The sequence below is a fragment of the Eulemur rufifrons genome, chromosome 7, assembly GCF_041146395.1.
Source record: "Eulemur rufifrons isolate Redbay chromosome 7, OSU_ERuf_1, whole genome shotgun sequence".
Classification (NCBI taxonomy): domain Eukaryota; kingdom Metazoa; phylum Chordata; class Mammalia; order Primates; family Lemuridae; genus Eulemur; species Eulemur rufifrons.
This window is the reverse complement of record NC_090989.1, coordinates 178,783,666-178,800,460: the sequence shown is the minus strand read 5'-3', so window position 1 is coordinate 178,800,460 and position 16,795 is coordinate 178,783,666. Positions and strand designations below refer to the sequence as shown.

General features: G+C 37.3%; 1 long non-coding RNA gene and 1 other non-coding gene across 2 annotated transcripts in view; one reads left to right on the top strand and one right to left on the bottom strand.

Annotated features, from left to right (window-relative positions):
* Nucleotides 1-1,451: 1,451 nt before the first annotated feature.
* Nucleotides 1,452-16,795, bottom strand: part of LOC138386998 (uncharacterized) — a 35,245-nt gene continuing 19,901 nt past the window's right edge. Inside the window, exons 2-3 of the long non-coding RNA XR_011233904.1 lie at nucleotides 6,368-6,526; nucleotides 1,452-1,787 (exon numbers count right to left, since the gene is read on the bottom strand). This is a non-coding gene — a long non-coding RNA (uncharacterized lncRNA). The remainder of the gene's footprint in view (nucleotides 1,788-6,367; nucleotides 6,527-16,795) is intronic.
* LOC138388709 (U4 spliceosomal RNA) lies at nucleotides 15,446-15,580 on the top strand. The gene has a single exon (XR_011234207.1). It is a non-coding gene; the product is annotated as a U4 spliceosomal RNA (small nuclear RNA).

The window sequence follows — 16,795 nt, the reverse complement described above, 5'->3', positions numbered from 1 at the left end:
TACATTGAGCTTAATCACTCTTCAATACACATAACAAGCCCCTGATTACTTTCATTGGGGTGGGCGGTAATGAGAGAAAGATAGGAAAGGCAGGACTTTCAAAAACAACAACACATTAACAGATTTTTTTCTTCACATTTTGTCTACTGAAAACTGAACATTTACTTTTAGAAAGGTCATTTTTTTAAGGAGTTCAAAGGTCATATGGCAGTAAATTTAGGAATATTCCAATTCACAGCATAAGTAAAATGTCATGACATGACATTTTAAATGGCCACAATTTCAGAATCTTAGTCTCTGAACTTGAATCTCAAGCTTCTAATTCCAGAGAGCACACTTGCAGATTTCTGAGAATGCAACTCCCTTGGATTTTTTAGGCTAGACCTTGTTTTCTCAACCTAGTATTAATAACATTTGGGACCAGATAATTCTTGGTTGGAGGAGGGGCTGTCCTGTGCTTTGCTGGGTGTTTAACAGCATCCCTGGTCTCTAGCCACTAGATGCCAGTAGCACCTCCCACTCATACTTGTGCCAACCAACCACGCCTCCAGACTGCCAGTGTCCCAGGGCAAAGCGGGCAAATTTTCTCCTGGCAAAAAACACCTGAGCTAGAGGGTTTAAAAATTACCAGTTCTTTAAAAAACTAAAAATAAAACTTAGAAATTATAGTTATAATATGTGGCTAAATTTGGGTTCTCTAAGTAGCTGACCATGAGGTAAGGATTTGAGTGCAGGTAGTTCGTTTTGGCGGTGGTCCTAAGGAAGCACCAGAAGGGAAGGGGTGAAATGAGACAGAGAAGAGAAGAAGCCAGAAGAGGTTAGTTAATGAACAGATTATTGCTGGATCCCCCCTGGCTTAATCCTGCCAGGAACCTTGAGAGATAGTGAAGAATGTTCTTCACTTTTGTTTCACCTGAGAACCAAAGACCTTGAAATGTTCATTTACCTACTCCCATCCCTCATTGCCAGCAAATACTCCAGATGTCATTTACTCTCTGGCAATTTCACCTAAGACTTATAATAGGAACTTCAGTGCTGAGGCCCAGCAATCTGTATATTAACAAGTCTTCCAGGTGATTCTGATACACAGTCCTGTGTGAATCATTGGTATAGGGCACTGTTCTTTGTCGGGGACAATTTTGCTCTCAGGGAACATTTGGCAACGTCTGGAGACCTTGCTAGTTGTCCTAGTGGAGAGTGGTGCGTGAGGGGAGCTACTGGTATCCAGTGGGTGGAGACCAGGGATAACGCTAAACATCCCACAATACACAGGACAGCCCCACACAACAAAGATTTATCCCCCACCAAAATGTTATGAACAGTGCCAAGGTTGAGAAACCCAGGTCTAGGGATATGGGCAGGGCATCAATAGCATCTCTCATACCATGATTTTTCTTCTTTATATATTTAATTTTCTTCCAAGAACTTTTGTGTTTTCAATATTACAGACATTACTAAACATTCATTTAATCAATCTAGATGCCATGTATACACTACTCTTACCCTTGTTTCTTTTCACCCTGGATAAAGTCTCCATTTTCCCCCTCTTAGACGAGTCTCCTTAGAATGTCCTTCTCTCTCGAGTGAGACAACCATGCTCTTCCAGAAATCCGCTATCTTTCTCTCTTGTATACAGACAAAATTGCTGTCACTGATGTCACCAATGTCTCCTGTCACATTTATTCATTCATGTCTAATCCAGGGCTACCTTCAGAAACGCAGCTTCCCTTAACTGTGAGCAGGAAGCTGTCTAATCATCAATCTTCTCAGGTCCAGCTCCTGTAAACCTAAGAAAAGGTGTAAGGATTAACTGCTCTTCTCTGTTTGTGGTACCTCAGTTTAAGGTGAATAATGTTCTCATTGAAATAGCCTAATATCATGGAACTTCATAACATGGCATCTCAGATACAATCAGAGAAATATGCCTTGAATTTCCTTAAAGATAGCACATTCATTTAGAATATATAGACCCACACATCCTGGCGGTGTTGTCCTCCTTGTTGCTCTAAATGATTAATATTCAACATTCACTCTGCTTCAAGCAATGTGTGCTAAGTACTTTGTAAACTGTGGAAGGAAGAATTTTGGCCCCATGACCTTTGCCCCCTGGTGTTACCTCCGTGTACTTGGTAGATGTAATGATGATTACTAATCAGTCAACTTTGAAATAGTGATAACAGCCTGGGTGACCCAGGTGAGTATGATATAATCACATGTGCCCTAACAAGCAGAAATAAAAGAGGACGTCAGGGAGGCTCTTCTAAGGGGAAATCAGAGAAGTTCTAAGTGCAAGAAGGATGCAACATACCATTACTGGCTTTGAAAATGAACTGGGCCACAAGCCAGGAAATGAAGGTGGCCTTTGGCAACTGGGAATGTTTCTTGGCTGACAGCTGGCAAGGAAACTAGGACCTCAGTCCAAAAATCACAGGGAACCTCATTCTGGGGGCAACCTGAATGAGGCTGCAAACAGATCCTTCCGTGCAAGCAGGTCTGCACTGGGCTCCCTTCAGGTAAGAGCCTAGGCGAGCCCACACCTGACACCTTCCATTTCAGCCTCACGAAACCCTACACAAAGTACCCAGTTGAGCCCATCTGAATTTGTGACCTACAGAACTGTGGAATAATAAGGTAGGTGTTGGGTTAAGACACTAATTTTGTGTTAATTTCTTAGGCAGCAATTGAAACTTAATGAACAAACAATATTTCCCTTTAGGCTCATGGCAGTACTATAGGGTAAGGTCTTCTACTTCTGTAATTAAGAAAACAGAGGCCTGGAAATATTGACTATCTCAATCAAAGTTTCAAAGTTAAAAAGTCAGAGAGTTGGGGTCAGAATTTAGGTCTGTTTGTCAACAAAGATGATAGCCTTACCAACTATTCAATTCTGCCTTCAAAGCCAAGTGATCAGAAGTCAAGAAGAGATTGGTCTTATTTATTAGTTTATTTGGTGGTATTTCCTCATGGATTTGAAGAATAGAGTCATTTGCACTGAGATTAGATAAATTTAGTCAGGAAAAAAATAGTCTGCAAATCATATAGACATGAGAATAAATGACTTCTGTCAGGGTTTTTTTTTTGGTACCAACTTCTACTTACAACTGATCTGGAAAATATAATTGTAAGATAAAGTTCATCACACTGTTGAAATGAGTACAAACAGAACATTATAGTCCAATTTTTAAAAAAATAATCGATTTCACTTAGGACAAGATAAGAGCATTGAGGCTGTAGTATACTTCATGGGGAGGGGCTCTCCATTTCATTCTTCTCTGACCCCTTTCAAATCTAACACTAAATTAATTCTTTTGAAAGCAACATATTCTTGCAATACAAAGTCACCATTAAAGACTCCACCACAAGGACACTTTAAAAAGAGGAGCATTTGCCCCCACATTATGTAATGTTGTGAGATCTTTGCTTCATTTTTCGGGTTCTTATTTAAATCAGCAACGATGCATAGCAGGTTGCATGAGGCCTTTTGTATAAATACAATTGTACTTAATTCAGTGAGAGAAGCTGGGAAGTGAACAGATCAAGCAGCACACATTTTTATTTCACGTATAAAGCCTTGGGAAAAGGAAAGGCTACCCAAAGAGGTTAAAAAAATGAAGATGAATAAATAAAATATGTTCACGACAGGATGACAATCTGGGACCAGCTGCTGCTGAACAAACATTTATTATTACCATCCATCTGAGGTTTAGTAGAAAATAGAATTTCCAGAAAGACGCCGAACAGGAAATGCATATCTGATCATCAAATATGCAAAGCTCCCGACTCCTAAGGATAATTGTTTTCCAGAGAAAGGATTGAGCTTGTTTAAGTGACATATAAATAACTCAAAGCTTGTGTTGGGATAAAAGGAACAGAGCTCAAATCTGCACATAAGCAGACCAAGAAATAAATTCTATTTCATTTTGGCAGAGAAACCTGCTAGTAACTTGAGGTCTCCCTAGTTTGTCATAAGCTTGAAGGCTGAAAGTATTTTCCTGGTGAGTTGCTTGGTTAGGAGATCTGACCCTTTCTCAGTATCAGTACTACCACCCCCATGGTCTGGGTCATCTTCATCTCCCACCTGGATTCCTGCAGCAGCCTACAAACCGTTTTCCTGCCTCCACGCTTGCCTTTCTGTGATCAGCTGCAAGGTACTAGCCAGGACAATCTATTTCAAGTCTATGTCAAATTGGGCCATCTCTCCTTTGAAATCCCTCCACTGGATCCTCGCTTTAGAGTCAATGCCTAAGTCTGCAGGCACCATATCACTGTCCAATCTCCCACGGCCCTTGCCTCAGTGCCTACTGCTCTCTCTTGAATTTCACTCTGTTCCAGCCCCTGGAGTCTCTTTCTTGCTCCTCAAACAAATCAGGCGAGTTTCCACATTAAGGTTTTTGCACTTGCTGTTCCTACTGCCTGCAAAACTCTTCCTCCATACCTGCTGGAGTCTTTGTTCAAATGCTCGAATCCTTTAAAGCAACCCACCCTCACCTCATATTGAAAAATGCCTTCTACCTACCAGCCTTCTCCTGCTCTATTTCTCTATTTTCTCATACTACCAATCACCTTCTACCTACCATATAATTCATTTAGAATGTTTATTGTTGATTGTTTGCATCCTTCCACTAGAATTTAAGGTCCATAAGGAGAGGTTCTTTGCTAGTGTCTACAAGAGTGCTGAACAATAGAAATACAACAAGATCCACAAAGGGATTTAAAGTTTTCTATTAGTAGATGCTTCACTAAAACAGTAAAAGGCAACAGGTAAAATTAATGTAAAAATCATAATTATGTTATATGTAATAATAAAATATAAATCTCTAAAATATTTTTCTTTCTATATGTGGCACTGGCCACCCTTCAAGTGCTCAATAGGCACTTATGGCTGATCACTCTGGTAATGGACAGTCCTGACCTGGAATAGTAACACGTGGTAACGTCTGTGTATGTTGGTTCAATTTGCTGACATGCAATTTGTTGACAAAATGAATAAATGAGATTCTGGGGTGTCCTGTCTGAGGTTAGCTGTCCTGTGGAAATTAATCACTTGTTCTGTCCTCCTCTCTGCCCAGAATCTCAGTATGACAGACTCAGCAGTCTCTCTCCCTCTGTCACCTATCCCTCGTCATATCGTGCTTAGGAAGTCACTGCGAAAGGTCTCTCTTCTAAATCCCAAGCACAAGTAAATTCTTTAAATTCCCAAAAGACTTACAATTGGTATCTTTCCTAGTACCTGGAGCCCTCCTGTGAAAATAATGAAAGGAGTGGACCCTCTTCAAAAACAGAAATACATAAACAGACACACACACACACACATACACACACTCGCGCACACACACATTGTCCACACAATTTTCAGGGACTTCATGGAGCACTGATTAAGAATCATCATGACAGATGGAGATAGCAGGTAGGCTTTTAGGAAGAGCACAGTTAAAATCACCCTCAAAGCTAGAATACTTCGACTTTTTTGGCCCCGCAGGTGTAATAATGCCAAACTTGTAGAACTCTCAGCAACCTCATGCAATCAATCTTTTCCATTCCTACCTTCCACTTTCCCACCTGGGATTAAGTAAACTCACACACATTTTCCTCATTGTTTCTTAACTCTTCCCATTCTCCCAAACTTGATTTTGACTCCTTTCTTAAGTTTGCTAGTCCCTGCTTCTGTCTTTCAGATAATGGGCTAATATTTATAGATACATGTTTGAGAGTGTGTCCTCTTTTCATAATAAATGGTTTTCCAAAATATATATAAACTAGGGCAGGTGGCTGTTCATCACAGATGGTTACCTCTCTTCTAACAATGAGGTCTGTATTTTCTGCACTAATTTTCCTAACAGTGTATAAATTTGATTTGCATTTAACAACACTGCATATAGTGCCTGAGATCTGCAGCTACTTATGATTGACAAGTGTGGAACTTTTTATATACATAAATATTTAATATATATATGAAATATATATATGTAAATATATATATCCCCAGTGTATGTAACACACATGACTACCAAAAAGGGTACATTCTATTTTCTAAGATAAATCTGTAGCAGACACTATCTGTGCCCCTAATGTGCTCTGACCCTTACCAAGTCAAGGCCCATTCTTTACCTAAGGGGTTTTCCTTGCCACTGGGGCCTGTTTTGCCACATGGATCATAGGCTGAAAGTGTTGGAGAATCAACCCCCACTGGGAACATCCCTCTACACATAACTCACGCGATCTGCTATATAAGTACATGAGTGTTGGTGCGTAAATCCCTTGCCCATGAAGCGGGTAACACTGAGCCGCCTGCTTTATCCTGTCTCCGAGAGTTTCCGGGAAGCGTTAAGTTTCATTTACTCACAATGGTAGCTGACTCCCAACACACCTTCTCTTGGCTGCCTTCTCTTCCCTTTCACACCTCTCCAATCCTCTTTCAGCATTTCCTGGGATCATCTTCCAGGAATTTACTTGCACTCAAATCTTTGTCTCAGATTCTACCTCTGCAGGAATCCAATCTAAGACACATCCTCTGCAAAAGTTCTCTCTGAAACAGTGGAACAAATGAAAATTATTTCAGTGGCCCAGAAATAAACACTGAAGTCAAGGAATGAACATAAGTAATGAGATGAAATCTATTATATTTGATAAACTGATCAAGTGTTCAGAATAATAATAATAATAAATAATGACAAGGGAAACTATACGAGAATTTGCTATACAGCATTTGTAGAGAGAAAATTTTGAACTCCATTCAGTGAATGCATACATATGACAAACTCACTGTCAATGTTAGTTAAAAGAAGCAAATATAGCTTGCAATTCAATAGTAACTACTGAGTATAGATTACAGGCAAAGTATAATGATAAGTGATACAATATAAAACAGTAAGTGCTATTTAACTGTGGTATTATAATCAGTGTTAAATAATAAGAGCAGGCAACGTTTTTTCAGTCCCTATGATATACATATAAAGGATATTACAAGTTTTATCTTCCCAATAAACATATAAGATAAAGAATTGCCTCCCCAATTCTTAAATAAGGAATGTTAACACATCCAAATTTAAAGAGCAAATAACCAGTAGAGTCAGGAAAAATATTCAGATATATTTGGCTCTGCTGTGGTTTGGCCCCTTAGCATCCATTTTGACTTCTGCTCGCAGTTGCTTGGCAGTTCACCCCGCTCCATTTGGTCTGTGCGGTAGGTGTGGTACCTTCGTGGGGAGAGCATGTGACGAGGTCTCAGTCTGTGTGATTGGCTCACAATCGATTGGAGTCAATGAGGTGCCGTCGAACATTTGCTAGGACCTCTGGCAAAGGAACTCACATCTGTCCTGAAGGATTTAAAGCTGAGACAAAATGAATTTTGGAAGTGCTAAAGTCACATGCAAACACAAGGAGAACTAGATGCAAGTGAGAATTAGAAACTGGACATGTAGCGACATCACCTGAGTATCTTTCCTGAACTGAATGTGGGACTATTTCTACTCCCCTAGTATACCAGTTGCATGAGTAAATTATTATTTTTTTACTTCAGAATATTGTGGGGGTACAAATGGTGAGGTTACATATATTGCCTTTGCTCTGCCTGAGTTAGAGCTACAAGTGTGTCCATTCCACAGACAGTGCACACCACACCCATTAGGTGTGAATATATCATCAAATTGGTATTAATTGCATGAATAAATTAATTCCGCTATGACAATCCAGTTTTCTTTCAGCTGATTAAGAAAGAAAAATGGCTGACACAGGGCTCTAAATACACTTCCCATCACAAGCCTTGGCCTCCACAACTGCATGATTTCTTCAAAACATGCTGCCATGGTGTACACAATTCTGTGACCATTTTGTGAAGATGTTATTACTTTTACTTTTCTTTCTTCCTTTTAACACCACCTACGTGATTTTCCCTGTGTAGAAAACTATAGGTTCATGGTTTCTCATTCTTTACTTTCATAGATCTTTTCAACAGACAATGCAAACTCATTTTCCATTCTAGTAGTTTTTAATGAAAAGGATTAAATTACTACAACCCGATTACTATAGCTTCTGCCCTTACCCTCATACAGTCTATCCTCAAATGTAGCAGCCAGAGTACTTTTGTTTTGAAAAAATGACAACAAAATGAGATACCACTTCACACTCAGTAACAAGAGTTTTTAAATTATAGATGGACAATAGCAGGTGTTGGTGAACATGTGGAGAAACTGATGGTGGGAATGTAAAATAATGCAGCCACTGTGGAAAATAATTGGTGATTTATCAAAGAGTTATGTATAACATGACCATATGACTCAGCAGTTTCATTCTTAGGTGTATACATACCCAAAAGAATTGAAAATGAGTACTGAAACAAATAGTGTGCGCACAAATAATACACGTGAACAGTATTATACTACTGTGAACAGCAGTATCATTCACAATAGCAACACGTTGAAAACTGATAAATGGATCAACCAATAAGTGGATAAAAAAATCGTCTATGTATTGCATAGAATTTCATTCACCCATAAAAAGAATGAAGCGCTGATACATGCTACAGTGTGGATGAACTTTGAAAACGTTATGCTTAGTGAAAGAGGCCAGACACTAAAGGTCACATATTTCGTGATTCCATTTATATGAAATAACCAGAATAAGTAAATCCACACAGACAGAAAGCAGATTTGTGTGCGCCAGGGCCTGGGGGAAGGCGAATGGGGAGTGACTGCTGAATTGGGACAGGGGACTTTTTGTGGCATGATGAAAATTCTTTGAAACTTGATATGGATGATTATTGCACAACTGTGTGAGTGTACAAAAAGCCATGGAATTGTTCACTTTAAAATGACTAATTTATACTGTGTGGATTTCACCTCAATTTTTTTTTAAGTGGGAAAAAAATGGCAGTTCAAATCGCTCATCTTGTCAGACCCTCCAATGACTCCCCGTTTCACTCAGAGTGAGTGACAAAGTCCTTGTCATGCCCCACGCAATCTAGTCATTTGTTACTCCTCGGAGATACTTGTGTTCAACTCTCACTCTTTTTCCTTTCATGCTGGCCTCCTTGCTCTTCCCTAAAAACTCATGTCTTCTCTCTCCTGCTCCCCAGGGCCTGTGAACATGCTGTTCCCTCTTCTGGAATGTTCTTCCTCCTGATATCTGCTTGGCTCACTCGTTCCCCTCCTTTGAGAATCTGCTCAGCTGTCACTTTTAAAGCAAGGCTTTCTCTGTCAAAAATACTGGAATTATTAATATAGACTCTTACCCAAAACATTGATTACTCATCTCTGCCTTTATTTTCCTGGAGCTCTTATCACCAACCAGCACTATATTTTATGCATTTTATTTACTTCCTGTTCTGAGAAGTAAGGTCCTTGGGGTCTCTGTTCTGTTTCCCATCGTCTCCCCAATGCCTGTGCCACTGTAGCTCTCTAGTCATTCTACGAATGTTTACCAGCTTCCTTCTATGTTCTGTGAATCAGATGCACTAGTGAGAAACTTGAATTCAAAGCTGAGTTACATGGGGAAGAAGGCAAAAGTGTCACCTGGGTGGTTGACAGCAGAGGCAGCACCTTCCTCGCCACAAAGCAGGCCATAGCTACCTTCAGACCCTAGTACTGTGACTTCCTGGGTGCTCGAAATCATGTTTGTTTCTTCAGCCTTAGTTAAGCCCCTTGCTTAATTAAGATGAGATTCTGTTTCCTTCAGATGAGAGCCTTGACTGACACAGCATGACACAGGTGGGAGAAAGCCATGAAGTTATTCTGCATTAAATAAATAAGCTTCTCTATTTCTCAACCAGGCAAATAACTTACATCTCACAAATGCTTACTTCTTTGAAAAACAAAAAAAAAAAAAAAAAGATTATTTGGTGCAGGGGATTTCTATTCCTAGCATCCTAGCACCCCTAGGTTTTAAATATATTATTTTAAAAATAAAATCTGCTAAGTTATTAAAACATTTACCCCCAAATTGAATAATTTACTTGTTTGTACTGGACTAATAGAGTGGTTATTCATGCACAGGGCCATTTAGTTAGTTCTAAATTTTCTTTCCCTACAATTCTGTATCAGTCAAGTATTGTTGCCTAACCAACAACCAGGTTGTCTTAGCGCTACCAATGAGCAATTATTCCTCACAGGCCTGTGGGTCAGCTGGCTGGTGATTGGAGAATCCAGGAGAGAGCATCTGAATGGCTCTACAACATGCCGTAGGACTGGCTGAGCTGGAGTCCTTACTCAGGTCTGTTCCAGGTGAAGGGGTAACTATTGCCCTGGGGAAGATCTTTTCATTTGACTGCAGAGGAGCCAAAGGAGCTCCTAAGGCCTAGGCTCAGAGCTGAGCACTGTCACGCCGCCACATTGCACTGGCCAAAGCAAGTCCCATGGTACAGCTAAAGGTCTAGAGGTGGGAAGTACACTCCACCTTGTTTGGAAGAATTGAAAAGTTCCATGGCAACAAACAATGATTCAGGAAGAAATAAAAGAAATTGGGCCCAAGAACTCAATCTACCACACCATCTCCAGTCTCCTGATGAGGAGATTCAGAGCAATCAGACTCTAATTTTACTATTTGTTTTATTATTATTAATTTTAAATAATGAGAAAGATACATTTTATAGCTTTGTTTCAAAACATGAACAATCAAAATGCACTTCATTATTTGTGAGCTTAGTTTTTATAAGCCATTTACATGTACATTTTAAGGAAATAGATAGAAATTCCGAATACAACCAGGGAGTACATTTCCTTTCTCTTGAATGAATGAATACCTTTCCCTAGCATGTAGGTCAAGTTGAATTCTAAGTCTTTCCCTTTCAGGAAGGCACAGAAGATGACCATAAATTTATAAAATGTGACATTTCTATCAAGCCCCAAGCTGTTGGCTAATTACATTCCACTGAACTTAAAAGAAAAACAGGAGATGTCAGGTTGGTGTAAAGATGAGCACAAAATTGTCCTTAGTACTTCACTGATCATTATAAATACCATGGTATCAAATTACTCAGAAAAGAGAAAGCAAATCCTTCTAAAAGTCATATTTCCAATTTTCTTTTCAATTTCATTTTGGAGTAAATTTGGACACAGGCTTATTCAAAAGATGACATTTTCTTTCAGCACATCTTTTCTGTACAAAAATATGTATAATGGATCTACTGGTAGCATTAGAGACCATTAAGCTAGAGAAGCATGAAATCAACTAGAAATTATTATTTTAATTCTATGCACTTGTGCATAACAAGATGAACACTGTGCCAAATAAACCTTCATCAGGACTCTACCTAGTACTCTACATACTAATGGGGCTTGAAGTTTAGAATACAGATGTGCAGGGATGCAGCCACAGAGATGCACTCAAAATCAAATGAGTAGTTGCCTATCTCCAGTGAATTATCAGCCACTGAACTAACAACTCAGGCAAAACATATGCCACCCTTCTACTGTCACTTGGCTTTTATCCTTGGTGATGTAACCAAACTAACCTGACCTGGTTTTCTAAGAACATAATATATGAAATACTCAAGAAGCACTGCTGTCCATCAAGAGATGATTTTCCTCATACAAACACATACACACACACACACACACACACACACACACAACTAATGATATATGCTATATCCATAAAAAGGGTAACTGACCAAAGGTACTATTTATTTCAGCTTATGGAAGCGTAACTGAGTTTTGACATTCACTTCCTTCTACATTTTTTCCACAAAGTAATCTCACTTTCCAATGAGTTATTTGCTGAGATGAGTGACAATTTAAAGTGAGAGGATGGTGAACAGTAACAAAGTTGTTATATTGTTTTTACTCTTGTACCTCCTGGAGAAATGAAGTTGAGTGTGGATAGCAAGGAGAATGGAGGGAGAAGGAAAATGATGTGGCACTTACCAAAAAGCACCTGTTAAAAGCAAGACATGTTTATCTTTGGTCTCATTTCACTTTTGAAAATCAAAAACACAACAGAACTAGAAAGGGCTTCAGAAGATATCTCCTCCTCCATTCTTTTGCTCTACGGTAAGACCACAGAGAAACAAGCAGGGGAGTGACTGAGAAAAATGGTAATTCTGCCATTTTTCTGCCCACAATCTGGAAAGTCCTTGGTTTAAACAAAAAGTAGTGTTTTGTGTCACTTACAGAATGTTTTAGAAAACCTGCATTTCTGATATCCCCCATCCTATAAATAAAATCTTGCAATGAAGCAGATTAAGACTATAAGATTATGAGATAATTGTTAATTATTTTTTCTTTTCTTTTCTTTTCTTTTTTTTTTTTTTTTTGCCAATATAATGAATCCACTTAATTCCTCCTTCTTAAGATTATTAGGAGGAAAGGAAGGAAGGAAAGAAAGAAGAAAGGAAGGAAAGAAGGAAGGAAGGCAGTAGGGGGCATCTTTTTTTTTTTTTTAATATTACCATTAGTAATTGTGATTGAGGAAAGTTATTGTCCTTTCTTTCACCAAGTTGTAGTTCTTAGGACAGGCACCATATGTTCCAAAAAGGAAAATAACCTGAAAATATTTCCCAGTTCAAGTTTCTTAAAGCTTATGTAAATTTTCTCCAAGACATCCACTTTGCTAAAACTTTTTCTGAATCATTTTATTTGGGGAAATAAGAGATTGTGGTGATATGATTGTAGGTCCTCTAGAAAGGATGTTCACTGAGCTTCTGCCTCATTTTTCAGCATTTCAAGTACCGATTCTCAGTAGAAAGCACTAAATTAAAATTAGAATCCTATAAATTTTGCCAAATAATAACAAAGGGATGTGTGATCTTCCTGTTAATGGTAGCATGCTCTACTGAGTTACCATCTGAATTAAAGTGTGTCAGGTGGGATGTGTTCCACTGAATCATAATGATGTTTCTAAAAACTAAACTTTTCCAAAGTTATAACTTGTAAGACTATGAAAATAAACTTCCTGAGCTATAATTTTGAGGAATTAAATCATATAGTCACAGAATATTATTGCAAACTTTATAGCAAAATCAGATTTTACATTAACTTTCTTAAATTCACTGATTAAACCTACTTCTTTTTTTTCTGGAATGTATGTAAATTGTGTAGGTTTGTTTGTTTTAAGATGAAATATGTCAAGCTTGAATTTGCAAATGTCTTTCAGTTTTATATTTCTGTTCATTGTTTTTTTTTGAAAAAATTGTACTTATATTTTGCCCAAGCACTCAAACTTATTTACAATGCTATTCATTATGTATTAGAAGCTATCTAAATCATACTTAAGATTTTCAAATGCCTGATCTAAAATAAGAAATCACATTTAGAGATACAAAAGAGAATTTTTTTTAATAGCTTACCAAGCTAAGAAAACCCAATAACCAAAAACCTTCTGATACATCCTGGAAACTCAGTGTGTCAAATATCAGGATAATTTTCTATTTCTATTTGCAAATAAATGATAGGAATCACAGTTAATCCTTGCTGTAGTGATTGTATCCTTGACTTCATCAGTTGTAAGAAAGTTGGTGAGAAAACCAGAGACAGCCATAAAAGGGCCCGGAATTGGTTGGAAGAGACTTTCCCTGTTTCAGTTTTAGGCTAAAAGCTGAATTATAAATGAACTTGGGAAACTTCACAAGGTACTAACTGTAAGTCCCACTCTGTGCAGTCTGCCTGTGCAAAGGAAAATCCCCTTTGAAGAGATTAGCAGAGGTGGTTTGTATGTGATCACAGCAGCTGAGATGATGTGTGACTTTTGCCTAGCTTAAAGTGGATTAGCAAGACTTAAAAGATGGAAAATTGTTTTGTGCGAAGCTCGCCATGCTTTTGGAAACATACATAAATGAAACCACAGTCCTATGAATTTAAATCTGATTTTTATTAGTTCAATGTAGTGAAAATCTCCTTCTAAAAGTTTAAACAAAAAAGGATTGTGGCTTGCCAAAGCTCCCATCAGCTAATGATTGTTACGCATTTGAAAATCATTTCTTAGGTTTTTTTTTTTTTTTTTTTTTTTTAATAGGCTTCGGATTCATCCACAGGGATATCACTTTGTGTTCTGAGCATTAGTGTGTTGAAATAAACAGAACATTGGGTAAGAAATAAAAATAATCAGATTCTGTTCTGTTTCCAACTCAGCCACTGACTATCCAGGTGACTTGATAAAATACTTAACCTTTGTCAGCGTTTGTACTCTTATCTATAAAAGGAGATAATATGCACCCCACAGCCTTTGCAGTTTTGCAGAGTATATCCAATTATATTGTGTATCTGAGAGAGCTTTAAAAGCAATGAGGTAGTCTTTAAGTTTCCATTATTACTATTATGCACATCTTTGATTGCAACCATTGGTAACTTTTGTTAATATCACATAATAAACCAATCAATGTATGATTTCTCTGAAAACCCTCTTATGCCATAATAAATAGCAGAAGACTAAGGATGAGTTCTATAAGACAGAACAGATCACTGAAGTGGTTGTATGTTGTTTTATTCCCTTTCTCCCACCAGCAAAATTTATTATTCCATCTCACCAAATAATTTAGGTTGCTTGGAAGCCTTCAGACTTCACTTCATTTTTCACAAATATAAGAAAATAAAAGCAACACTACATGTTTAATAGTGACCCATGAAGTCTATATCTCCTCACCAGAAATAAACAGTGTTATTAAAGAGCAAGAGTGTCCACGGAAGGGGATTTGTCTTACTTTACTTTGCTTTGGGCCTCCAATGTGCAGCATTTGGCGTTCTCGTCTCTATCAAAATTTACGAAAAGGAAGATACTTTTCAGGAAGCCATCAAAGTTATTAAGATTATAAATAAGAGTCAACCATCTGTTTTTATATCCTCTTTTTCTTCATTGACTTTTGAGTGGTGCTCAGAGAAAGAAATATTTTCGAGCTCTGACATTTTTGTGAAAAACAAAGAGACCTATTGACCAATTACTGGGACATTCTATCTTTGGTAAAAGATTCATCTTCTCAGCAAAATAAAATAAAAAATGAAATACATTGCAAAGGAAGTTTAATGGATAAAACAGAATACAGCAAATAATAGAAAAAGTGGTACATCACTCAATTGACTGACCACCCTCTAAAATTATAAACTTTTGAACCTGATACAGATTTGTACTTTAGACATTTATAACAGTTACAAAGTAGAAACTATTAAGAATTTATATAGTCACAATAGAGGAATGATTATGTGGAAGTATGGCATGAAATCTAAGCAGGAATATAATACACACCACATTCATCCTTTTCATTTACTATCTCAACTAATCATTTAATTCTAATAAATTTGGGTCTGTTTTTCTAATGACAGGAGAAATATTTAGGAAGATTAGTAACAGAGCTGAAATTTGACTTCTGGAAATCTAAATCCAAAGCCTATTCAGACTCTCACAGAACACATGATGGCAAAACAAGGAAATTGATCATTTTTAGCAACAAAGAAATAGCCTATAAGTATTGTTAATAGAACACATTTTGACATGTTAAAATGCAAAAATATAAGGCCATAATAGCTTTGTGCAGGGGCAGTATTGTTGCCAATGAAATTTATCCGAGGCATGATTATTGAAAACTTTTCTCAATACCCACCCCATAATGACTTGAAATATAGTCAGCATTGGCAATTTTTGACAATCTCTACAGAGACTGAAAAAAAAAAATAAGGCCATAATAAAAAATAAGAATATTCGGATGTACAAATGACATATGGTATTCTTGAAATAATATAGTACATTTCACTGCTGGTCAGGCCTTTGTTGATACAGTTTCTGTCTAGTTCTGAACATACAGCCAATCTAGAATTATTAGAAAACTGCTGGAAATCTACAACTTCAGTGAGGAAGGTCATAACAATCTGAAAGATGAAACTTGTATAGTGAATATTTAAACAAGGTCCACCCATTCATATAATATCTATTACTAAGTATAACACCCACGAGACCATTGTGAGTCAGGCAAAACACCTTCTCAAAAAGATGAGAAAGCAATAATATTTCTTTTTTAACAGACTTGCACATGAAAAAAAGGAAGCCTGTTTTTAATGCCCACATGACTCTGATAATGATTTAGCAGATTCGAAAAATAAAAAGACAGACACCAGATAATGATATCTTTACAGCATGTGTTTCTGAAGACAGATTCCTAGTGTTAGATGAGTCAAATAAATTTACTTTTGTGTCTAAGACAGTCTACATTGTGAGAGGATTAGAAGTTCTACAAACCATGAGGATTAAATTTTAAAATGTCCTCCTAATAAGAATTTTTTTTAAAAAGAATAGATAAACGTAATATGTTGCTTGGAAATGTCATAAAATAAATACATTTGCTCTAGTGAGCAAATCTAAGATGATTTGCTACCATATTACAATGTAATAAGATAGGAACTGCTTAGCATACAATGTATTATCATGAGAACAGAAGCAAAAGAATATACAAAAATATTTTTTGAAAGAAAACCAATGGATGACAGGAATAAATAGATTAACGACGATTGTACTGATATTTTCCACACTATAAGAATAAACACCTCTCATCTTTGTAGTTTAAGAGAATAAAACTAAAAGGGAAAAAATACAAGGAGTAAATAATAGTTGCCAGAATACTAAAACCTCCAATCAAAATGATTTGTGCCACTTTAATGTTATGCTAAAATATTCAAATATAATCAACCTTTAGGCTAGCTCCAGATGGAGAGAACAGAATTGATAGCCAGATGAAGAGAATGGAATTGATAACACTGTAAGATGCTTTCGGCTCTGCTCCCAAGCACCTTGCCCAGTAGTTGCGTGATCTCAGAATAATGATATTGAGGACAAAGGCTGCTGGCCAGCAAATTTAAGGGTAAGGTTATTGGACATAGGT